We start from the raw sequence: 22,272 nt of genomic DNA, 5'->3' as shown, positions 1-22,272 counted from the left end.
TATACGGTAGTAGTTTTAATGAAGATGGTGCGTTATGGAAGTTCCTACGCAAGTAGCCCAGCATTCTGTTAGCATTATTAGCAACATATTCCACATGAGCATCCCATGCTAGGTTAAAAGAAATATGGACACCTAAGTATTTGTAAGAGTCAACGGATTGCAAGGGTACGTTATTGAGGTATGGGAGTGGGAATAAATAAAGGGGACTACTACTTAACAACTCACAAGGAGCAACTTAAGAATAAAAGAAAGCGAAAAGCAGCTATAATGAAGCACAGAGCTCTGTGGGGCACATCTAATATGGAGTAGTGAAAGGAATGTGGAAAGGAGTAATGGTTCGGGGGCGTACATTTCCCATTGCCGTACTCTGCGTAAAATTAGACGCTCTATAATTTCTTTAAGTGAACCAAAAAATAGAAGGCCGTTTGGCGTTGGGAGTGCTTGGTAAAACAACTAGCAAAGCAGTGGAGGGAGATATGGGTTGGGTGTCGTTTGAAGTTCGAGAAAATTGGTTTTGAGGTGCCGATACATGAAAAATGTGGCCACGCAGTGGCTAAGGAAGACTAAGGGGCCTCGCACGGGGGACCTTGAGTATTCATGGTGACTGTGAGCAGCGACAGCACGGACCCCGAGCTCCCATACATAAGCTGTGTCCAACCGTGGCGAGGTGTTTAAAGGTGAAGGGTAGAAGCCGTAAACGGTGGCCGTCGGAGCCTTGGTCAAGCTCCGGCCGATGGGCCCCCTGCCTGTCTACCAGACAGGCAGCTCCGGGACCACTTTGACTACCAGGGTAAGGTCAAAGGGGAAAGTACCCCCGTCTCCCTGCTTTTGTACTATGCCATATGGATAATTCCAACCCCCCCCCCCCCCCCCAAAAAAAAAAAACGTGATCGGCCCCCGAAAAGGGGCCGTACCGAAGTCTCCTTCCCACCCCTTCCAACAATCAACATTGCGAAACCTGAAAACTATCCACGATACTTTGTTGTCGAGGCAGTTAACAAAACAAACCCTGTTTCTTCGAAATCTGCATTCTTGATCACTAAGCTCCTGGAAGGCATCCTAGGAAAATCGTTCGATGCTAAGAAACTCCGTACCGGTGAAGTCTTAGTGAATGTCAAGACGCAGCAACAAGCCACTAACCTCCTGCCCAAACCTGCATGGCAGATCTGGCCATCAGAGTCACCCCAGGCGGCACAGAAAGTGTGCCCCAAGACAGGCCCGTCTATGGCCGCTTTCTGGCATGTCCGGCCAGCATCCAGGTTCTGGCAGCCACTGATCATGCGTTGAACGGCCAACATTCGGCAACCAGTGCTTCGGATTTTCCGTCCGCCCATGTCCGGACGCACAACGGCAGCTAACCGGCTGCCAGATATTCAGTTCTCTTACGGCTGCCGATGTTGAGAAAGAGAACGGCCGAAGTACGGCCTTAGGGCATCCGGTTTTTCTTCGGGAGGCGGTAATCGGCCGAAGCACGGCAAGCGACCGGCCACAGAATATGCGTATTCTTGCGGCAGTTGGTGTTCGAAAGGAGACCGGCCGGAGCGCGGCTGCCGTGCATTCGTTGTTTCAACGGTGAACCGCGCGTCAGGCGGTAGAATATTCGTTTTCTTCGGGCAACCAGTGTTATGAAGGATACCGGCCGACGTTCGGCCCCAGGATATACGTTTTTCATTCGGTTAGCTGTCCTCGGCCGAGTTACGGCAAGCGAATGGCTACGGAATATTTGGCAACCGGTGTTCAAGAGGAGACCGGCCTACGTAAGGTATCTGGTTATACGTCATTTTTTAGGCAAACGGCATACAGCCGAACAACGGCTCGCGCCTGGGCGCCGAGAATTCATGCACAGACGTGTTTGGAAGGAGACCGACCGGTTTTTTCCTGGGGGGAGAAAAAGCCGTTAGGGAGCCGAACGACGGGGACGCGTTTTTCATCCGCTCCATGTTTCTACGTTTTAAATGAACATACATCGTTTCTCAAACAGTAATGAGTGTTCTCGGTGAACGGGCAAGGTGCAAGGACTCACGGGACATTAGCAGGGAACCTTTAAGGCCATCGAAATGTCATTTATTGCCGCAAGAAGACTGTGCCACACCGACGGGTGAGCTAAGCCGCGCCAGTCATCGCCGCTACCACGCCTCTGCCGCCGGCTTCGTCGACGCATCAGCTCGAGGCTATTCGCCCCCTCAAGAACTCGAGAGCATTGGAGACATCGACCCGGCAGAGATGTCCGATCCGAGATGGAGATGGTTCACCAAAATAACTGGCCTTCAAGGGCGTCGAGCAAGCGGCCACCACGCAGGAGCTAAACCGCCACCATTTCAAGGACTCCTCACCAAAGAAAGGCAAGTGCGAGCAAAAGCGCAAGTTATTCTGCTTACAATTAAACTGCGACAAGCAATGTTGCACTATGTTGTTGGTGATAAACGTAGAAGAGACTCCCTCGTGCATTGGTAGGATCAACTTCATGCCCTGCACTATGTTACTTCATGGGATTTTACGACTGCCTATTTAGAAATAAAAATTATTTTAAGTTTGCGATAACAACAGAGCCTTGTCACTGACGAAGCCTAGCTGTTAATTTAGTTCCGATGTTTGAAGGTGAGCTTAGCTACTCTTGGGATATGACTCATTTGGTTAAACATAATCGCCAGCATCCTAGCAAACACGAATTTTGTCAGGATTTTCTTGCTCAACGCAGATTGTTGAGTTCACGAACGATTTGGCTCTTGCAATAGATAAGCTTAAAGTGATTGACTGTATATTTCTGGACTGCAAAAAAGCAAATAGTGGTGTTCCATATCACCTTCTGCGTGGTACATTTCATCCTATGTACTGAATGAATCGGTTTTTGCATTGTTAATACTATTGGCCCTATAGCTTTGTTCAAAAGTACTGTGTAGTTTACCGGACTATAGCCAATGAACGTGATTCCGTATACCTGCAGCTTTATTCGAATTTAATAACATCCTGGTGTGCTGATTCAGAAAAGTTTATGGATGTTAAACAGTGTGTTAACGGCACCTTTACAAGAAAACCTTCATTCCAATTGAATACGTATATCGTAAATTATGCTGCTGTGACAACGGCCGAGGAATATAAATACCTAGGAGTTTATTTAGGGAGTAGTTAGAGGTTAAATAAGCAGGTTCACACCATAAAAGTTACGGCTGCATATGTTTTTGGCTTTCTGAGACGAAATTTCAGTGAACCTCCATCTAACTGAAAAGAACAACCGTATTTCACTCATGTGCGCTCAATCTTGGAGTACGCATGTGTTTTCGTGGATCCCTACACCAAAGAGCTGGTTGATACGCTCGAAAACATACAGAATATGTCACTGCGATTCGTATTAATGGTAATTGGCACGCTCAACTTAGCATGACAGAAAGTAAAAGTAAACTGAAATGGCAGGATGTGAAAGATCACAGACAAAACCACAGGTTGAACTTTGTTCGTAATATCTTATCCTTCGCAAACTGGAGTAGAAGGGGAGAAGTATGTCCAAGAGCCATTCTACATATCGCAAAGTGGGACCGCTAGCTTAAAGCAAATTATTAACTTTCCTTTAAAGGTGACGCCTTGCGTGATTCATTTTATTTTACATCAATAATGCAGTGTAATTATCTTCCACGTATGATTGCATTACCTGTTTATATTGACGATTTTCAGCGCGCTTTGTAGAAATATTTTGTTATTTTGTCTCATATTTAATGCTTAGTGTTATGTATCTCCCTTCTATAATGCATGCAAAGGCAAGCAGGCATCAAATAAATAAATAAATAAATAAATAAATAAATAAATAAATAAATAAATAAATAAATAAATAAATAAAACAAGGAATAAATAAATAAATAAATAAATAAATAAATAAATAAATAAATAAATAAATAAATAAATAAAATTCCAGAGGCGCAAGTTTGCCTCCGAAGGGTTGAGAACCCTACTCATTCAACCTTGACCAATAAAATATTTATTGCCCTATTCGTTGCAGTACGCAAGGTTTCCTGTATGCATGCTACCATTGCTATGTTATTGGTTTGAAACAAATTATGTAACTCTAATTTTACGCCTTTCCTTGCGTGAACACAAAGGGATACAACTGCAGCCACCTGAAGCAGGGCGTCATTCGCAAAGCGTCTAGAATTTTTTTAACGTAGTATGACATTAGAAGAAAATTAAGTTCTTTTGGACTATTAAGTGGTGTGGACGTACACTCATGAAAACAACATTAAAACAGATTGAAAATGAAAGTACCTGTTCGCTCCTTCTTCGGATCAGCCCTGCGCAAGATCATCAGAAAAGTTGATCGAGCAGAAAATGTCTTTCAAAGAAAAATGGGCAAAAACTGGACATACTTTTTGTGAAGGAGTTATATTAAATGCTCCTGAGCGTTTTGTTGAGAACCAAAACGCTTCGTAAAGGCATTCACGCCGGTTTTATATACACCAAAATTGGTCAAGCAACTGTTATAAAAATAGTTTATGTAGTCATAGCATGAAAGTGTTCCGGAATATTGCCCGAAAAGAAATTGGCTAAAAGCGGCGCAATTTATCTCTATGAAATTCAACCCACTAAAGTATGCGCCCTCCGCCGCCCCCCCCCCCTCCTCTTTCCCCGTTTATTACAGGTAAGCAGCACCACAGAGGATATCAGGACCTGGACAATACATCTATTCAAGCTCTACAAAGAACTGAATATTTTCTGTGTTCGGCAGTAAAAGAGACACAGTAATTAAAGGAAGGACAATTTGTGAGCACTGTTTAATAAATGAATTTTGCTGTCAATGGAGGCTGGTAATTAAGCAAGGCTGCGCTGAAAGTTTGACGGCTGGTGGTTGCGCGCGAGCTCACTTTGATGTGGCTGCATTGGACCCAAAATGCTGGGTTTGTGCTGTTTCTGCACTGCGCGAATGAGTCATCTGCTTGCGCGACATGCAGTGACCGGCCTCAGTTCAGTTAACGTACTGTGGCTTAACTCCAATGCCCGTAGCACGGCCATACTTCCGGTAGCTGTAGTCCGGCTGGAGTCTGACGACCGCATCTCGGCTGTCCTTCGGCGGCCGTAGTTCGGCCGTAGACGGGTGGCTTTGGAATGGCCGGAGCCCTACGGCTGGAATCTGGCCGTATGACTGTAAGTCGGTCGACTGGCTGACGGACACTGGCCGTTGGACAGCCATAAGAGTACGGCCGTATGTGGGCCAAAGGCCCACATACGGCCGTACTCAAGGTTCACATACGGCCTTGGGACACAAAAGGCCCACATACAAAGGCCCACATACGGCCGTACGGCCAAATGTGGGCCAAAAGGCCCACATTTGGACATGGGCCGAACATGGCTGCCGGAAAACGGCCGTACAGAAAATCACCGGCCAAAGTACACCGGCCTGTTTTAGGCCGAACACTCTTGTGCTGCGTGGGACTCCCCATCGTAGCCTCAACAGCTCTCAGGGTGTGATTTCGGAGACCGATTTGTTGAATGAAACCGAAGCTGATCTGTTGGAAGGCCTGAAAGATCAGGGTGTAACTGCAGTGAGGCGTATCACCATCAAACGAGATAAGCAGGAAATCCCCACAAAGCCTATAATCTTTACTTTCAACCGCTCCACACTTCCTGAATCCATTAAAGCAGGCTTCATCTCATGCTCCGTCCGAGCGTACATCCCGAATCCGTGTCGCTGCTACAAGTGCCAGCGGTTTGGGCACGGTACTAACTCGTGTCGGGGCCAGCCAACCTGCGCCAAATGTGCACAGCACCATCTCACTGATGCTGTACATCCAATCAATTGCTCTGGGCCAATTGCCAAGGACCTCACGCTGCATATTCGCGAACCTGCAAGCGGTTCAAACTTGAGAAAAAAGTAATAAACATCAAGGTCACGGAAAACATCACCTTCCCAGAGGCGCGAAAGAGGTTCGCGTCTTTCTCCCTGGGGAGGTACGCCGACGCAGCTCGCCTGGGGGCGGAGCGGCGTTTGGTTTCGGCTGGAACCCAGTACCACGAGTCGGACCTGGGCCCGCTCCCGCCCCCCCCCCCCTGGGTTGCCTCTGGCAGCCCAACCCGCCTCCGCACCGCTCGCTGAGCCAGCAGCGGTTGTGGTGGCAACCACGTCTGGTGGGAGTGATGCTGCGTCCTCAACGTCCGCTCCAACGTCCCAAACCACAGGCGAGGGCGCAGAGGAGATGGAGGCAGAGGAACCAGCGCAGCTCCTATCCCCACCACACCGCCTGCGCCATTCGAGGCATTCCTGAAACCCTCAGTGGTTGTGGGTCAGTCAAAGCGCGCCCAAAAGGGTGCGCGGTCTAAGGAGACTGACAAATCAGGCACTCCGAGGACATCAGAGGACGAAACGGATGTCGGACCGTTCTTGTCTGCGGTGCACCGCAAGGAACGTGTCCCGACGCCAAAGCCTCCCGACAAGCCCAAAAAGACGAGAGTCACAGCCCCGAAAGACGACAAATAAACATACACACTCCAGTAGCTCTAACACATCATAATGGGAAGACAAAATATCGTTCAATGGCACTGCAGAGACCTTCTGAATAATCTTGACGACGTGTATGAGATTCTGCATGCCAATCAGCCAAGTGTCCAGGAAACACATCTGAATTCCAAACACACAAATTTCTTGAATAGTTACCTGGTATACAGAAAGGACAGAGATGGCTGCACACACTCTTCTGGCGGTGTGGCCATAATCGCCCGAAAATCCTTAGCATGCCACACTGTCACCTTGAACACCGTCCTTGAGGCTGTAGCCATCCGCACAATAATTTTTAATAGGTTGATAACGGTATGCTCCATTTACATTCGTCCTGATTATGCACTTTCGAGCTCTGACTTCGAGGCGCTGGTCGACCAGCTGCCCGAACCGAACATTCTAACGGGCGACCTTAATGCACACAACTCTGTTTGGGGCTCCTCCAGAACGGATGCCCGAGGTCGCCTGATAGAGAAATTCCTTACATCTTCAGGAGCATGTCTTTTCAACAATAAACAGCCTACATACCGTAACATAGGTCACAACACATACTCACATCTTGACCTGGCTATTGGTTCTGCAATTCTCTTTCCATGTCTTGACTGGGGTGTGGGCACGGACCCATTAGGTAGTGACCATTTCACCACTTCATTAACGTATATAGGCACAGGCCCGATCAGCCATCTTCCCATAAATGGTTTAATAGAGCAAGAGCTAACTGGAATACATTTACAGAGACATCCAAACTGCACCACACATCCATAGGACACCTACACGTTGAAGAAGCTACACAACTGCTCACGGCGCACATCCTCAATGCCGTCGAAAAGTCCATTCCCCACGCCTCTGGTGCCCCGCGCAACCAGCGGAGGCCGTGTTGGAATGAGGACTGTAGGCGGACGCGAGAGGCCCAGAACAAGGCGTGGGGTATCCTTCGTCGGTACCCCACGTCGGGAAACCTCCTCTTGTTCAAACGGGCCAAGGCGTTCGGAAAACGTGTGCGCCGTTAGGCAAAACGCGATAGTTGGCGTACATTCATAACATCAATTAACTCCTACACAGACACACGGAAAGTATGGACACGAATACGCAAACTCAAGGGACAACAAACACACAGCCTGCCTCTGGTCAGCACAACAGGGGACACACTCGAAGACCAGGCTGGCACGCTCGCACAACATTTCCAACACGTTTCCAGTTCAGCACACTACACAAACACTTTCATGAAACACAAACTCGTGGCCGAAAAGAAGCCTTTACATGACAATGACAGGTCAGCCACTTCTTATAACTCCGAGTTCATGCTTCATGAGCTGAGGGGTGCTCTGAGCACGTGTAAACCCTCAGCTCCAGGCCCAGACAACATTACATATACAATGATACAGAACTTACACACAGACACTCCTGTAACCCTTCTTCACCTTTTCAACAAGATATGCCTTTGGGGGCACATTCCAAAGCCTTGGAGGGATGCCATAGTTGTAGCATTCTTTAAAGAAGGGAAGGACCCTTCTCCTCCCGCTAGCTATCGACCCATTATCCTGACAAGCTGCCTGTACAAGCTTCTAGAGAAGATGATAAACTGGAGGCTCGTGTACTTTTTGGAGTACAACGGCCTTCTCGAGAGCTGCCAGGCAGGCTTCAGGGCGGGGAGATCCACAAACGATCAACATGTGGCACTAGATTCATACACCAAGGATGCCTTCATTCACAAACAGTTCTGTTTAACTGTGTTTTTCGACCTCGAAAAGGCCTATGACACCGCTTGGCGTTATGGGATCCTTACTGACCTCAAGTCATTCGGTGTGTCTGGTAATATGTTTAACACCCTTGCTAGTTATTTGTCGGAGAGAACCTTTCGCGTCAGAGTTGGTTCTGCACTGTCAAAGGTACATGTGCAAGAAAATGGCGTGCCGCAAGGTGGAGTGTTGAGCTGCACGATCTTCATAGTTAAGATGAACTCACTTGGAAAGGCATTGCCACCCACAATCTCTTATTCCATGTATGTAGACGACGTCCAGATATCCTTTATATCATGTAACATGTCCATCTGCGAACGTCAAGTTCAGCTCCGCGTCAAGAAGCTTGCCGGCTGGGCAGAGAAGAATGGTTTCAAAATTAATCCCGGAAAGAGCTCTTGTGTTGTATTCTCCAGGAGCGAGGGGTCCACCCTGACCCAGACATAACTTTTGCGATGTGCTGATTCCGGTGAACAAGGAGCACAAGTTTTTAGGCATTTTATTCGATGAAAAACTTACATTCATTCCTCATATAAAACAGCTCAAATGAAATGCCTAAAAGCAATGAATTTTCTTAAGGTACTCTCACATCAATCTTATGGGACCGACAAACAACTCCTGCTGCGCCTATACACAGCGTTGGTGGGGTCTCGGCTCGACTACGGCAGTGTCGTGTATCGGTCGGCGACAAAGACCGCACTGAGAATGCTCGACCCAGTGCTGCATGTTGGCCTTCGCCTCTCATGCGGCGCTTTCCGCACTAGCCCTGTCTAAATTCTTTATGTCGAGTGCGACAAATGGTATCTAGGGCATCAGCGGGAGTATGTTGACCTGCTATATGCATCTAAGATTGCGTCTCTTACCAACCATCATTTTAATCCCATCCGGAACAATACATCAATCTTGCAACTCTTTTTAAACAGGCCATCTATTTCCTTACCTTTCTCTCTCAGAGTTAGGGAGGAGGCTTCTGCACTCACGGTCCCTCTTTCAGACACGCACAAGACATCCATCCATAATTTAATTCCACCATGGCATCTACATGCTATATCATGCGACCTATCATTCACATTAGTAGAAAAAAATAGGGTACCCAAGAGTGCAATTCTGCAGCACTTCCTGTTCCTGCAGGACAAGTACAGGTGCGCAGAATTGTATAGCGACGCGTCGAAAACTGGTTTTACTGTCTCTTGTGCAGCGCACGGACCAAATTTTACCGTTACAAAAACGATGAAGTTTCATAGCAGTATTTACACGACAGAAGCGTACTCGTTTCAAATCACATCCTCGAACATAAAATTTCAAAGTCCATCGTCTATACAGATTCTCTAAGCGTTGTACTGGCACTGTCGTCAGGAAAGTCATCTAAAAACTATGTGATCAATGCTCTTTTCAAGGTAATAATGACTCCATATGCCTCAAATCTTCAAATAACTATATGCTGGGTACCAGGTCACTCTGGGATCCCTGGCAATGAGACTGCTGATGAAATGGCTGGTGCTGCTGCTCTCATAACCACAGTTGACATAACACAGTACCATACACCGACCTAAAGAAACACATCCGACGACAGCTTCGTAACACATGGCAATTACGCTGGAGTCAACAAACAGACAACACACTACACGTAATAGAACCACAACTAGGACGCTACATAACTGACTCACACAACAGATACACTGAAGTCGCCCTGGCTAGGCTGCGGATCGGCCACACACATGTGACGCACTCCCACCTGCTCACTGGAACTTCGGGACCCACGTGTAGCAGGTGTGGAAAGGGCCTATCCGTAGTCCACATACTAATCACATGCAAGGCACTTGACACAACACGACACAAACATTTCCCTGAATTATACAGACGACACATTCCTTTGCACCCATCATACTTTTTAGCCGACGAACCAATGTTTTCTAGTCAACGTGTTTTTAAGTTTTTAGCCGAGGTAAACTTTCTGCAAATCTTGTCATATCACGTGTAATCATCCTGGCCCTATACACTAGACATCTCCATTGTCTTTTGTTTTGCATCACCTTTACTTTTAGTCACATGTTTTAGTATTTACGGTCTGATCAAAATTCAGTAACTTCTTCTTTGGCGCTCTTTGCCCATAGTCGGCCTTGCGCCAATACAACCCAACCATCATCATCAAGACTACAAGGCGAACGGTGAAATACGGAAAGAACAGTGGAGAATCAAAGACAGCCAAAGTAACCAAAAAAGAAGCAAGGCAGACAAAAAAATGTTGAGAAAAAATGGAAGCTAACACGTCGTTTAGATGTACAGGGTAGAGGAATCGGGCACCAGAAAGAAAATTTTCTACGATAATTCCAAGGCTTGCTTTGCTCTTTGAGACTTGAACTGGCTGCTTAAATGCTAAGAGCTTTGTGGTAAGAACTATGAACTAAGTGATAAGAACTAAGAGCTTTCTGGGGAAGAATACACAAAATGATGGGTTATGCGTGGTCTGTGGAAAAGAGACAGAAGCTATGCGGCACATAGTGTTGGAATGTGAGTGTATCCATCCAAATCTACATGAGCGAAATATTCGGCTTGGATGTCCTAGGCATGCCCTTGAATGCCCTAGGATTCAAGAGTAGTACAGAGGAAACTAACTTCAAGGCTGTCGAGACTACTAAAAGAAGATGAGAATGCTGAGGAACTAAAGGGAGAGAGGGAAATATCGCCTTGGTCAGCTACCACCTCTGATAAAAAGAAGTATTTGGAGCCTGTGCCAAGAGCAGCGCTAGAATTAAACGAAGAGTACAAACATAGATATATTATTTTCTTTGCAAAGATGACACGGGATTAGCTTGTTAAATAGGGAATACCATTAGCAATCAAAGGAATGAAACACGCAAAGGCAGGGCCAGTCCCGATTCAAAGGGAGGGCCATTATTCCTCATCATGATCATCAACACCATCGTCATCATCATCATCATCCTCTTCATCGAGGGATGCACAAGAGAATTGAGCAGCGATGCTCGGCGCAGGCGAGTGCTTGCGTCGAGCGAGGACATCACGGCGAGTGGCGGCTTAGCCTGGACCGACCATCGTCCACCGGTAGCGCCGGAGTCGAACGACTCCGGCCGGTCAAGCAACGCTAGACCCGTGGACAACGTAGAAGACGGGAGCGCTAGGGTGGTTTTGGAAATAAACCCGCTTGGAAGTTGGCGTCGGTGGCCTTTCTGCCTTGCCTGCCTCCCACGCCGGCGCCGTCTACACCGCAAACGCGTGCGGAGGATCGTCCAAGTGGGATTTACGCCACAAAGTTCTCAACTTTCGCTCCATCGCTGACCTTACCATGGCCGTAGTCACGTGCTCTGTAGCTGATAGGGATTGAGCGCCGTACGTTAGGTCGTCGGCTCGTAGAAAGCTTTTCGGCAAATACTACACGAGGCTGGCCAGACACTGTACAGGCGGGGGAGTCATATTCTTATCCCAGGGATTCTTTTTAGTATGGTTGCACTTACGTGGTGTAGCCACGCTGGTATCGGGAATGGTGTTCTCTACCGGGCCAAGCAGTCCTCTAAATCTGGGATGTACGGTCCACCCTTTGTGTTTCTGAGGGTTGGGTGTTCGTTTGTACCCTGTAAAAAAACCTATTATTTCAGTGAGGGCCCGAACGCCGCGGCCCAGATTGTTCCGGGAGCCCTTAGCAGCAATACGACCCGAAATATATAGAACCTTCTATACCGTCGACACTTCACCGTCGCGACATATATAGAACCAAAATACCTCGTAAACGATCTTGGATGCGCGAAAAGAAGCTATGGCGCTACATACCTATATATGTTATTCCATATTTTTCATTCAGCGTAAGAACCTTGCGGCGGTCCACATGTCAGTAGCACTTCTTACTTTGGAGGGTTAGTGTACGTTCAGCTATTGCCCTAGTACGTTCTGTATACAGCGCATATGATGGCTGCGCAACGGACGATTTTTCACTCTGGCGCTGCAAGCAAAGACGTTCTTTTCTTGCAATGCAGAAATAGTCTGGAAATTGAAAAGGGCTGCCCGTGCGACTGTAATTGAGGAGTTAGAGTTTTACGCAGTGCCAATAAATTCTGAGTCTTGAGGCCTTCAACTTGAAGTTACCAGCGCCATCCAGTCATGTTCGGCCCGCAGTTATGATGGCCTGGGATGCTCGTACGTTTATCGCTGCTAAGCTGGTTCCGCGTGGTTGCTCGTTGGGTGCAGTGGTTAAGTGTTTACACTCGGTCGAAGGCAGTTGCGAAAGGTAGCCGGAAGTCCGCTTGCCTGCGGTATTTTTATGCTTGATCATCGTTTATGTGCCGCGGAAGTTGCTTTATACTTCAGTTTGCAGGCCTAAGTGTGTTTCTCCCACTTTTCGGTTTATTGTACGGTATGGACGAGGATAGCTGCTTTCTCATGACCATATTGTAGGGGATATGTGCAGCTATCGCCTAGTAGTGACGTTCTCAGAGGAGGCTAATCTTGTTTTATCCTGAAATGGTGCAACCAGCAGTAAAAGAGACGGCTGGCCAGTGCGAGAAAAGCCAAAATGGAGGTGACCAGGCGCATTTTCCTGAGGGACAGCTTGTTCTTGGTAGGTCTGAAGGGTTTAACCAAGTGGCAGCAGGCGGTGCTGCGCGAAGCGGGTGCGGACGCTTTTATAAGTCCCGTAGCATGCACCCCTAGTTGGCCAGGGCCATATACGATGAATAGAAAATTTGAAGATGCGGGCGGACCTCCAACCTGCGGGTTGGCCGTGTCATCTCAAAAGACGATTTGTAGCACAGTGAATATGAGGTCTATATTACAAATAAGAACCACAGAGCAGTGGGTACCGGCGCTCCAACCTAGCCGTCCAAATCCGACTCGTTCGAGTGGTCCGAGAAAAATAGGCCGCCGCCTAAAATCAGAGGAAGACTTCAGAAGATTTCCCGAATATCCCTCTTTCCTTAACCTCAACCAGGCAACATAAGCTTGTTCCACTATTAATAATTATTTACGCGATTGGGGTGTTAGGCTTATTTTTTCGATTTTCAAATGGCTGCTAGCGGTCCGCTATCAGCCGTGCTCATCACATTCGCGGAAATACATCATCGCTGCCACCCATAAGCTAGGCAGAGGCAGCCAAATGCGAAGACATGCCTGAATCTGGAATATGTCGCAGCGGCAACAAAAGCGTAAAAATGACGGCAGTGATACTGTGGCGGACATGGAGCAAAGAAACTATGACGACGGAGAGAAAAGAATTAATACGTATTTGCAGCAGGTTCCCCACCTGCGCAGCGAAGTTTGTTTTAAGCCCCTTTGGTGGTAGCATGCGCGGCAGACACAGTCGTCAGCCGCACCCGCAGCTGACGCTGTCCATACAAAAGCGCCTCTCGACTGGAAAATAAAAAAAAATATGTTTTCGATAATTTACGCGCCGAAGCTATGGCTAGGGACGCACCATATGGCAGGGCTCCGGATTATGTTGCCCACTCGGGGAGCTTTAACGTGCAACGATATCTCGAAACACTTGTGGTTTTCTGGTCTGGTTCGATCCGGAAAATGGCCGCTGCGGCCGGTGAGCGAAGGAACGTCTTTGGGCTTTGCAGAGGAACGCCTTACCAACTGAGCCATCGCGGCGTGTTTTCCGCCAGCACTGCTGCCGGCACCAACATTGGTCACCTCGCGCGCCGTTCTGTGGTCGTCTATTCCGGGCGTTTTTCTATGATTGCGCACCTAAATGACAGGGCAAAATATTAACGCCAGCCGGAAAAATCAAGGAATTCATAGATTATGAGCAGAAACGAACCAAAATAAAACCCAGTATATAGGAGGCTAATCACACGAATTTTAAACTGCTTTTGGATATTCCTGCCGTTCTGTCTCCATCGCAAGCCTGTTCGGCAAACGAAGAATGGCGCCAAGCGGCAACGATTAAAATCACTTAAAAATCGGTACGAAAGTCGTCTCAGAGAACACTAAGACGGCGTTTGCAAGCGGCAGAGACGATCTCACAACCATCTAAATAAAGAAAGTTCGTAACCGATTTCCCACATTATAAAACGCCCAACCAACAGAACAGCAGGAATGAGAAGAAGAAACAACAAGTCTCGTGCAGCCACTAATCATGAGCCGGACATTGCCGAGCTTACCGTACAGAAAGCTTACCCTCACCGAAAAAAACAACAACAAATAAACGCCATCATCAGGGCAACTTATAAGGCAGATCTAATCCCCGCAATTTCACCGTGAGACAAACTGGCAACCGACGGAGCGCAAGGGTAACAGAATGAGTACCCAAGGTGTGTCTAGAAGAACAGAAGGCAATAATTCGATGGACGGACGAAATATGAAAATTCGGAAGTCTCGGGCAGCGCAGGACAAGAGCTAGTGCAGGTCTATAGAAGAGGCCTTTAGAAGAGGCCTATAGAAGAGGCCTGAAGCGGACATAAGTAGTATCAAATGGTGTGAACTGCGCTAAGGAAGACGTCACACAGAGACGGGTACACAAGGACAGGCGCAGACTTCCAACTAACTTTTATTCCACGCATAAACGCACATAAATACAGACGGGCACATTATTCCGCACGCGCGAAAAACACATAAAGAAATGTACATCAATTTGTGGTGAGGATTTTCCCAAACGCTGAGCGATAAGCACCATCTCACCGTTGTGCATACAGACGTGCTCCCTCCTCCTGCCTGCTAGCTCGCGCACGATGTCGGTGGCAACACTGTCTTCCTGAGCACTCCCACAACTTCCAAGATCGGCGCTCCATGCTCCCAGTGGTTCCCTGCTGGCCCCCGCTCAACTGATCCTGGCTTCTCCGCCGATGACGCTCTCACAAGCTACAGCCTCCACCCCTACAACTCAGTCCCCTGACGACCCGGATGGTCAAGTTATGGATCAAGACGGCAGCAACCGGGAGAATGACGGCCCCTGGAAGATCTGGACTCGGGTCAAGCCCAATAGGAAGACTGAAATCCCTCGCCTATATCGGGTAAGTAGGCCCCGAGCATTCTTCTTGATGAGACCACTCACAAAAAACAGTGTGCGCGCTATATCCAAAAACGGCCTTGCACATCTGTTAGGCACTCTTGGGCCTACTCCCGAAATGGCCCAACTCGCAACGCACCGCTACGACGTCGCGGGAAACTGCTTACAGGTTACCTTATACGACCAGGAGCACGCTAACTGCCTCCTTGCAACTACAAGTCTCTGCTTTCAGCACGACAACCGTATGCTCACTCTTCCTATCGAGGTCAAACACTCCCCCAACAGCGCGAACACTTCACGTGGAGTCATCACAGTGGAACCTGGAGATTCAAATGAAGCAATTTTGAATTGGATTTGCTGTGAGCACGCTGAGGTCTTGGCGGAGCAACGGATAGGCAAAACGAATCGAGCTGTTCTAACCTTCGCCTCTCCAACGATTCCACACGTCTATGGCTATAGTTGAAGTATGTCGTTGTGGGCCCAAGCGAATGGTTGCCAGAACATCGGGCACATGGCATGCCAGAACATCGGGCACATGGCGAAGTACGGCCCGCATCAATCTGTGTGTCGTAAATGTGGGCGCGTACATGCCGAAGCTGAACCATGCGAGCGCACACTTTATTGTTTGGCATGTAAAAAGGATGGTCATCTGGCAGTGGACCCCACGTGCCTGGCCCGCAGTGCCTCCTCCCCTCGCACCAATCGAAAGTACAAGAAGGCATGTCCTGGGCTGATCGTGTTCGTAATCATGGCAACCCAAGTACCAATGGCGTCGGCGCAGAGTCGTCACCTGCTCCAGCTACACTTGACCCTCCACCTCTACGTCCTCAATCAAGCGACCCCATTCCGCAGACAGTATTGTCCGAACTTGCCAGCCTCTGACCTGAACTCCACCAGCTTCGTGAGGAGAACGCGCACCTCAAGGCTGAACTTGCAGTATCCAAGCTGTGGTCTCATACCACGCCCACCCATGCAGCTTCCTCGACCTCAATCACGCCCGAAAAAATGGCTGATCGATCCTCTACATCCATTATTGCACCTGCAAAGTCGGCCCTCTGTAATCCCCTCCCTCCATGCCCAAGCAACGAAAAAGCCGCAGTACTAGCGTCAAGCGTACCCCCGCCTCGAAAAAAGCGACCAACAAGAACGATATTATGGAGATTCTCAAATTTATTCGCACTGACATCCAGCAAGAACGGCGCGCTTAAGTGGCTGACATGGACAAGCTTCGCACCTTCACAGAAAAATATGCTGAACAAACTACGGCCATGATGAATTACCTCCAAACCCTACCCGGTCGGCCAAATGAAGGCGATGAACCGCCTAGAAAAATAACCCTCTCTGCTACCCTTGCACAATGAAGCGGTCCCTTCGCGTTTCAAAGTGGAACAGCCGTAGTTTCAATCAATAGGCTTCTATTCTGTCCAGTCGAGTATCACAAATTCTTCCTGTTCTTATTCTCCTTCAAGAAACCCGACCCAGACCCAAACTTAGAGGATATACCTGTTATTCGGAACCATCAATAACTCACCGTGGTGAGACCACACCACTCGCCAAGCATCTAGTGGTCGAACAAGCAGCTGTTTTGGTACGATCGGAACTAGGATGCCGCAAGCTGTCCGTCCCAGGCCAATGCTTTAAGAACCACGAAGTGATTATCGTACAGGTTCGCCACCATGACGGGAACCAATAAGTGCAGCATCCGTGTAGTACCATGCAGTCACCGTCTCTCTAAAATCCATCAATTATAATTGGCTGCGCCACCTCATTTCGCAGTACCACCGCACTCCGATTATCATAGGCGGCGACTTTAACGCGAAAAGTACCAGATGGGGATATGCCACTACCGATAGCCGAGGCTCCTGCCTTGAGGCAGCCATTGACGACTGTGGCCTCTCCCTTCTCAATGACCCTACGTTGCCCACAAGGGTTGATCTTTATCCCAAGCAAAATAACAGTTCACCTGACCTCATCATTTCTACTACTGGGGAGATTCGCGCGTGGAGCACCTATACCACCACTTGGGGAAGCCATCATTACCTGATCCTCCTTACTCTTCGAGGAAAGCGCTTTCGCGCTCGCCAACGCCTTTCGCACATCAACTGGACAGCTCTTCGAACCAACGTTGATATGCCTGAAAATGCTTCCCTGTCGCAATTCACTGCGGTTATACTGATTGCGAAATTACAGGCTACAGAGAAAATCATATGCGACTCTTCAACACCTGCCCTGGACGCACATCTCACTAACCTCTGGAAGCGTGTGCAATCTCTCACCACTCGTTACCTCACCAATGGCAAACGTCAACAATACCTCCTCCGGATTTATCGCCAATACCAAATCATACCAGATTACCAACGATCCCTTTCCGACGAGCATTGGCATAACCTTTGTGAGAAGCTCGGTAAAGAATGAGGGCTTTCCAAACTATGGAGCACATTTCGGAGCTTGTCGGGCAAGCGCAAGCAAAAACCCACGTTGTTTGCTTCCCTTACTCTCCGAGACACGCCAGAGGACGTTGAGCGTCGCCTTATTACAAAGTTTTTCCCTCACGCTTTTTTCAGTCCCCACCCTCCGCTGCCGACCATAATGGTTCCAGACGTGGATAGAGATCTCGATGCCTCAACCACCTTGGGGGAGTTTAAAGTGGCTCTTCACGATGGCAAACCACAACCCGCACCTGGTCATCATGGTGTGACATGGCAGCACCTGCGTAATTTGGACGAGTCTGCACACTTAATACTGCTTGATATAATTAATACTTAGCGGGGCTCGGGCGAATTTCCCAATAACCTCAAACTGACGCTAGTTCATCCAATACCCAAGCCAAACAAAAACCCCTCTATGCTGACCAACCTTCGGCCAATTTCACTCATGTCCACCCGTTGCAAAATTTTTGAGCGGCTAATCAATAACCGCCTTCAGTATAATTTGGCATACGTGCGTCTGTGGTTTCACCCGTCTCAAACTGGATTTCGTCCTTACCTAAGTACGCACGACTGCCTTTGGCTGCTCCGACTGGTTCTTAATTGCACATCACGGGCTGGCAATCCGGATTACGTCCTCACTTTTGATATGCGAAAAACATTCGACAACATTAGCCAATCGGCGATCTTCTAAGAGCTCGTTATGGCCTTCCCCAGCCAAAGGGCCAATAACTGGGTTCGGAATTTTCTTGAAAATTGACCAATTCGGCTTAACGGCATGCATCCAGGATGGACTCCAAAAACCTTTTATCTAGACAGGGGTTTTTCCCAGGGTTCTGTCCTTGGACCCATTGTTTTTTTTTTTTGGCCATGGCACGCGTAGCCCGCAAGCTGGAACGGGACACTGCAGCTCGTTTTGCTATCTACGCGGACGACCTCCCAGTGTGGGTTGAAGCCGCCGACTACAAATGCACTGATGACAAGGCTACAGAATTGCAGGCGGTGGCAAACAGTCTCTCAACCATTCTCCCAGCCCTCGGACTTGAACTGACACCACAGAAGGCAGAATTTCTCCTGCTGCACGGTCAGCACCAACCGCCCGCCAACATGCATCATACTATCTGCATCGGCGACACACCCACTGCCTCACACTGTGGCCATATCCTTCTACTAGGTCTTCGCCTCGCCAACCAGAACAGTGCTTGGCAATGGATAACGCAGCTCCGCAAAAACTGGAAACCGATGCTGCGCCTAATCTCTCGCCTTTCCAACAAATTTGGCGCGTTAACCAATCGGCGTGTCTCACGCTCTCAAGGGCAGTAGCTGTCGGTCGTCTGACTTACGGCGCCCCGTCTTGTGACCTCTCTTCGACTCAGAAGAAGCACTTTGCGGTGCTTTACCGGGCCATGCTTCGTACGATCACCGGATTTCCGAGGCATACTCGCATTGACGCTCTTGAACGGGCTGCCCCGGTCTCTCCGATGGAAGAGCTCCTTGCGGAAGCCGTACATCAGCTTCGGCAGACACTAACGCAACAGGGGACTGCACTCTGTGCGTGGGACGAACGTGTATCTCCAGTACTTCCGTCGGCCTCACCACCCCCTCCCCTTGGTTAAGTCCGCCTGTTACAGTTGCTCCCCAACGAACCGGAATTCTGCGTTCCCGTCGTACTGCTCGCGAAAAGGCCCTTCAGCACGTCATCGCAGTGACATTGCCGGACGAGGTCGATATTTTTACGGACGCTAGCCTCTCCCCTTCCCATATGGGTCTGGGCTGGCGCTGCCCAGCTCGACCGAAACTGGACGGCTCCCTCACACATCACGCTTTTAACTCGTCCACCCTGGAAGCGGAACTCTAGAGCATCCTTAGCGCACTGGATCATTTGGCCTTCACTAGTTCAAACCCGCCATCTCTACGCATCCGCATTCTCACAGATTCTCACCAAGCCCTCCAAGAGCTGCGCAAGCCCTTCACCGATCGTCGAACAGTGCACCGAATCCAACATATGACCACCATTCTGGCCCGTAATGGGATCACTACCTGTTTGGCATGGGTGCCGGGTCACACGGATCCGAATGGGGGCAACAAGGCTGCACATGATGCAGCACGGGAGAATGGGCAACAAGGCTGCACATGATGCAGCACGGGAGCGTCTTGATAGTACACCTCCCCTGGTTGACAACGCGTCGCCCTACTCTCCCTGCCCTCGCCTTCAACTTGATCACGCATGCCAGGCACGGAGGTGCCGTCTTTCTTCTGTTACCCGTCCTGGCTATCTGGCTCTGGCTTTCCTGATGCCTCGCTCTGCGGAAGTATTCGTAAAAAAAAGCTAGGGCCAACGCAGCTCTCACACCACACATCACTAGAAAATGAATTTACCCAGCGGGGTCTTCACCTCCTTACTGTCCCCACTGCCGGATGACCGTATTCGCCAACTCTGACCACCTAATCTAGCGCTGCTCCGCGTTTTCACTGTACCGGCCTATCCTCACAAATGCTATGCCTCCTGATGCCTCCTAAGATGGTCTTCCATTTGAAGATCCAAATTTTATCAGAGCCCTTGGGCAGTTTGGCGTAGAGAGTGGTCTGTCAGGATTAGTGTAGACTGGGGCCTACTCCGGTCGTGAAAATCCCCTAATGGTAGATCTTCACCTTAGCCTGGCCTCCGCGGTGTGAAGTTAACCCCTGGGCGGTCTTCATGGACACATCATCTTTTTAACTGGGCTACTCCTCCGTTCCCCTCCTTCTCCTGCCCTTGTTTTGGCCGCATGGTCTTCGTTCGCTTACAACAACAATTTCGCACGCGAGAAAAAACATAAACAAATTTACATCAACTTGTGGTGAGGATTTTCCCAAATACCCAGCGATAAACACCATCTCACTGTTGTGCATAACAACTGAAGTGTCGCTGACGCAGTCATTTCTCTTTTTCCTGATGTCGTAAGCCTCGCAGATATGTCTTGCTCGGCTACCTTTGTATTTACACAAACATTAGCGCCAATCCACCCTGTGAATGTGGTTGGAAAGCGAAGCTGTAAACGCCACTCACAACGATTACCCACTCCACGTCAGTTAAATTCACTCACGTGGATCTACAAATAGTGAAACCAGAGAGAAGTGAACACCCTCTATTACTTCACTTAACACCCTCTATTACTTCAAAGAGATATTCTTGGTAAGGTTAAATTAAAGCATGATGCATGAACGGTGGTTGACAGAGCTGTATTGGTGTAGCACGTGAGTGGAAACTGTTTCTTTATAAAATGAAAGCTCAAACCAGGCGTTAGACGATCTCATTTCTCCGTCTCTGCCGTCGCGTACACAGGCGACGAGATCGGCGGCAGAGACGGGGGACTAGCAGAAGGAGGAGGAGGAGAAAGAGGTGGAAGAGGAAATACTTCTATTCAGATTTATGAACGGCCCGAAGTGCGGCCTATGGGAGTGGTTCCTTCTTCAATGTAGCCCGTATTCAGTCCGCGCCACCTATGCTCTGTCGACCAGCTGAAACTGGGTATGCCCAGAGTAGCTTGACAGCAGCATCTCCCATGGCGCTTGTTGGGTAGTTGACGGGAAAAGAGGAGGGCGCTCAGGGCTAAAGTTGCACACCCCGATTATGTGGCAGAGTGTTCCTGCTTCTTAGCAAAATTTACATTTAGCGTCGTAGCGATTCGGGTGCATTAAGTGAAGACGCGTCGGGTGTGGGAAGGAGCCGGATTGTGGGAAGGAACCGGTTGTTGGAAGGAGCCGAACTCTGCGGGAAGCATTCCGACTTCTCCTGGCCTTCCTGGAGGAGACGGACCTCATACAACTGCTGTAGCCGAATGCCTACCGGCCATCCTTACGCAATTCTTATCTCTTTCTTCCTCTCTCTACCTCTTTCTCTATCCCCATTTTTTCTCACCTATCCCCTCTCATTCCTCTTCTCCCCTTCCCCGAACTGGGTTGTATGCTTTTGAACTCCCAAATGAGTTCAAAATAACCCCAGTTAGCTTCTGTTCCACTTTCTGTATCAATAAATCACTTACTCACTCAGGGTAAGGCGAAGGTAGGGTCTCTCTCAGAAGGCGATAATGCTGGGTTATGTCCGTGAATGAAACAAGCAGGTGACTGTCCTCGTGCAGCTCCATAGCACGGGGGGTAAAAGTGCAGGCTTGGTGGACGTATTCGTTGCCCTCCATGGAAGCCTGAGCGGGTGTCCAGAAGAGCTGAATGGAACCATTTGGGGAGTGGTTTTTTAGCACACGCATTCCAAGAATTATGCGCTATCAGTAAAGAGAAATAAGGTAAACTTTAGAACTGGTGCCCGTAAACGTCATAAAACGTCAAAATGAAAACAGCACACACACAACCGCTTTGTCAACCGGAAGCACGTGACCAAAATTGAAAGCCAATCAGAGAAGTCTTCCGGCAAATTCCCAGATTTCCCGGGAATTTGTGCAGTCGAGAATAAGGCCCCAATCCCTTGATGTTCTTGCCAGGTCTGCATGGCATTGTTTCCCCGTGGCTGCCGTGCAGCTGTCAAAGGCTGGGCAGACAAGCGTTTGGGCTGGGTAAAATATCTGGCATATGTACAACCAAACACGCGCACATTTGCCAGTCACACGATATCAGCGAAACACCCCCTCACCGCTTACAAATACAACTCCTCGCGACAAGCGTGCGCACATCGGG

The sequence above is a fragment of the Haemaphysalis longicornis genome, unplaced genomic scaffold, assembly GCF_048455015.1.
Source record: "Haemaphysalis longicornis isolate Haplotype H1 unplaced genomic scaffold, Haemaphysalis longicornis Haplotype H1 scaffold_1, whole genome shotgun sequence".
In the NCBI taxonomy this organism is placed as follows: Eukaryota; Metazoa; Arthropoda; class Arachnida; order Ixodida; family Ixodidae; genus Haemaphysalis; species Haemaphysalis longicornis.
This window is presented reverse-complemented; position numbering follows the sequence as displayed.